The sequence below is a fragment of the Mytilus trossulus genome, chromosome 1, assembly GCF_036588685.1.
Source record: "Mytilus trossulus isolate FHL-02 chromosome 1, PNRI_Mtr1.1.1.hap1, whole genome shotgun sequence".
Classification (NCBI taxonomy): domain Eukaryota; kingdom Metazoa; phylum Mollusca; class Bivalvia; order Mytilida; family Mytilidae; genus Mytilus; species Mytilus trossulus.
The window spans coordinates 28,914,176-28,918,906 of record NC_086373.1 but is presented as its reverse complement, the minus strand read 5'-3'; positions in this window follow the sequence as shown (position 1 = coordinate 28,918,906).

Here is a 4,731-nt window from a genome sequence, read left to right as displayed (position 1 = left end):
CTATGCTGTTGAATATTAATCCTCTCAAAAAAATGTTTGAAGAAATTTTCTTTTTATTTATGAAATTTCAAATGAGAAATTGAACCCAATTTTTTAATCACATCCCCCTTTCCCTTATTCCAAAACTAATTTCAATTAAAATATTCTAATGGAGTTTGCAACAATTACTACTCATTTAAATACATCATAAAATATTAAGATGTAAAAAACTGCTTGTTATCACTGAATGGTAAAGATTATTTAAATTTATCAGTTGGTAGTAAAAGTGAATATACATTGTATATTGTATATAACAAAGATTTAAGTTGATTCTGGACAAAGAAAGATAACTCCCAATTAAAAAAAATTCTTGCAGATATTTCTTGCTTACTTTACTGGACAAAGAAAGATAACTCTTAATTAAAAAAAAAATTTGCTATTTCACAATATTGTGAAATTAGATATTTCTTGCCATTGCACAATACTGTGCAATTGAAAAGACTTGCTATTGCACAATACTTAATATAATAATTTTAGATCCTGATTGGACCAACTTGAAAACTGGGCCATAATCAAAAATCTAAGTACATGTTTAGATTCAGCATATCAAAGAGGCCCAAGAATTTGATTTTTGTTAAAATCAAACTTAGTTTAATTTTGGACCCTTTGCACTTTAATTTAGACCAATTTTAAAACTGGACCAAAAATTAAGAATCTACATACACAATTAGATTTGGCATATCAAAGAACCCCAATTATTCAATTTTTGATGAAATCAAACAATGTTTAATTTTGGACCTCGATTTGGGCCAACTTGAAAACTGGGCCAATAATCAAAAATCTAAGTACATTTTTATATTCAGCATATCAAAGAACCCCAAGGTTTTAATTTTTGTTAAAATCAAACTAAGTTTAATTTTGGACCCTTTGGACCTTAATGTAGACCAATTTGAAAACGGGACCAAAAATTAGGAATCTACATACACAGTTAGATTCGGCATATTAAAGAACCCCAATTATTCAATTTTGATGAAATCAAACAAAGTTTAATTTTGGACCCTTTGGGCCCCTTTTTCCTTAACTGTTGGGACCAAAACTCCCAAAATCAATACCAACCTTCCTTTTGTAGTCATAAACATTGTGTTTAAATTTCATTGATTTCTATTTACGTAAACTAAAGTTATTGTGCGAAAACCAAGAATAATGCTTATTTGGGCCCTTTTTTGGCCCCTAATTCCTAAACTGTTGAAACCAAAACACCCAAAATCAATCCAACCTTTCTTTTGTGGTCATAAACCTTGTGTCAAAATTTCATAGATTTCTATTAACTTAAACTAAAGTTATAGTGCGAAAACCAAGAAAATGCTTATTTAGGCTCTTTTTGGCCCCTAATTCCTAAAATATTGGGACCAAAACTCCCAAAATCAATACCAGCCTTCCTTTTATGGTGTCATAAACCTTGTGTTAAAATTTCATAGATTTCTATTCACTTTTACTAAGTTAGAGTGCGAAAACTAAAAGTATTCGGACGACGACGACGACGACGACGACGACGACGACGCCAACGTGATAGCAATATACGACGAAAATTTTTTCAAAATTTGCGGTCGTATAAAAACTGATTTGTCGTTCCCGCTTGAAGGATGCTGACACTATGCTATGGAATTTCTTCTAATGTTTCATGTATGCAAACCTTTCAATGTTAATGAGGTGGAAATGTCAAAATGATTGGATTTATTGCTCCTATATCTAACCTCAGTGGAAATACCACATTGAATAAATAGAGTTTAATTGGTTTGACAAATAGCTGATGTATTTACGACTGTGGTTTAACCGCATTAAAAATAAACAGTAACATTTGATTAGTTTTATATTATGGAACGCCATGACTGTCTCCTGATGTTGATTGTCATTATGTTCAGTAAAAGCATTTGTATTATACTCGGTTCGTTCAACTTTATGTTCAGTGGTTTTATCAATATGATGATGTAGTAAAAGTCTCAATAACGGAAAATGTCGGAAAAAACCGAACGCGGATATTTTTACGGGCGGGTTGAGGTGTCAGACCACTAATTACTCCCTCCAATTTAGAACGTATGTAAAAGTAGTCCTACTTTGACACAAAATAGTGCTTTTGATGTCATTGTTTACTTAAACTAACTAACCAATTTGCAGAAATGAAACTTTTGGTGAAAGGGAAATATATTTAGACAATTTTGAGCCAAAATTCACTTGTCTATGAGTTTGCATTAAAAATTCAGGATTAATGCGCTACATAGTACACTAATTTAAGATTTCCAGAAAACCGGGAGTTATTTTGGTAGTACCTGTCTTTTCAAAATCAGAAATTTGTTACAAGACTTTAAACATTGGTTGAAAATTGGCATGTAGGAAGGTGATACATGTACAATTCAGGATATACCTGGTTTCCTTCAAGTTAAACTTAAGGTAAAATATTTAGAAAGCTGTGAAAATTGCAAAATTTGGTTGAACAGATAGGGATTTTTAATTGGTGGTCTGACACCTTGAGATCCCCGCGCTAACATGTCTAACCGCGTCGTATATTCTGTATATATAATAATGTGTCTGTTTTAATTCAGGAGCCTGTAATTCATTGGTTGTCGCTTGTTGGTGTGTTACATATTTGTTTTTCATTTATTTATTTTATTACTAATAAGGCCTTAGTTAATTCGTTTTAATTGTTTTATAGATGAATTGCAGTATGGGCTGTGCTCATTGTTGAAGGCCGTAAGATGACCTATCGTTGGTAATTTATGTGTCATTTTGGTCACTTAGTGTGGAGAGTTGTCTCATTGGCATTCATACCAAATCTTTGTTTTTACATTGACCATTTGGTATATGGCCGTGTTTTAAGCGACACGTACATACAGGTCATACAATAACTATTTGAAAGAAATACAATCGTTAACTATTAATGGGTGCCGTAGGTGGTTCACCTGAATTTTCTTAGCATGTTAGGGATAGTTAACTCAGGGTGTGAATTCATAGAACAGACAAGGGATCGAAGTGTCAAACATTTCATGTATATTTTTAACATAGAAAGGATTACCTCGGCAGCCTTTGCCAAAAGGAGCCTTCTTTTTCTGATATGTGCCTTCGGACTTTGTGTTTCGAATTGTAGTAACTTTTTCGATACTTAGTATTTATTCTAATTCAAGCTCCACGTGATACAGGAAAATAGTTATCTTGAAGCAAGGCTATTTCCTTCTTTTCGGGGGGGGGGGGGGGGGGGGGGGGGACTCCTAGCCATAACATGTTTATAATGGCATTGTAGAGATTTTCTGATTAAATAAATAAAGTTGCCGATCCGGTACATGCATAGATTGGTTAAAAGGCATTTTTTTTTAAATTTTAATTAGATTGGAAAAGCTTAATAGTACTGCAACCAGAGGTCATTTTTTAAAACTTTAATGGTCCGGAAGAACACACACCTTAATTATATATCGATGGAAAGAAAAAAACGTGTACAATAAGAAAAGTTGGGTCGTAAAAATACAGAGTGGTCACAATTTTGTGAAATTGAGGTCAAAGGTCAGACCTAAAAATATCAATATTTCAAACACAGGGACAAAAAGGAGAAATATTCTGATATTTATTCAATAGAATGCTACAAAAACAACTAAGCATATGCTATAAACGATGTTAAAACGACAAATGATACTACTTATATGAAGAGCTGCCATAACAAAATGGCGTTAATTTGGAACCTTCTGATTTTTTTTCCATTTAAGATATAGCTAAAGGAGGAGTGGCCTTGTCCTTTTCACATCCATAAACTTTCATATTGTGTATAGTGTTTCACTAGAGTATATTACAGAATTATTTTCTAAACTATAAAACACCAGTTTATCAAATTATTTCAATATTTTTCTATCTTTGAAAAAAACAAAATTCAAGCGCTGAAACAGTGTTTTTAATTTGGCATCTGACAGGTTATGTATTTTGTAAAAAATAATATCTACTTATAGATAAATACATATTGTGTATTTGTAAAGTCTAAACAGAGCAGTTAAAACACAAAATATACTTTAGTCACGCGAGGCAAATGCGAGGTTTAAAAAAATTGAGTCTAAAACAAAGTCAGTTTGGTGCATGAACATTTTTTTAGTGGGATAATCCTGGTAAAAAAAGTTAAATGCTATGCCAATTTTCTAATGTTGTAATTCAAAATCAGTGATGATCCTTATATAACTTTTAAAAGCGACACACAGTAGCTCAAGTATTCACTAAATAGGGACATGAATCAATCTCTAAGTCATCACTGTATGCGGATTCAGTACGCGTACAAGCATTACAAGGCACCTCCCTTTTTTTGTAAGAACAAGTTCGGCGCAGGACAGAGTTTGTTCAAAGCAAACACAGTTTTTGAGTACAAATGCTATTTAGAGCGTAAATACCGTCATGATTCTGTCAAACTCGTCAGATATAGTCTTACCTTTGCATAGGAAACACAAAAGCAATGCGAGTACAAAGTTTCGATCAATGTTCGTGACCCATATTTCCATATGCATATGCATGATATATCTGCACTGCCAATCCCAAATGTAATTGGGCGAACGTTGCTACAGAAACGATTGAGTTTGTAATAGCCATACATTTACGAATTTTTGTTATCTTTAGGGACAATATACGGTTCAGAAGCGCCTTTGTGTTATTTTTCATCAATAAACTAACAAATGAACTTTTGAGCATAGGCTCCATGTTGAAACTCGGACCGTGACCTATGGTGGT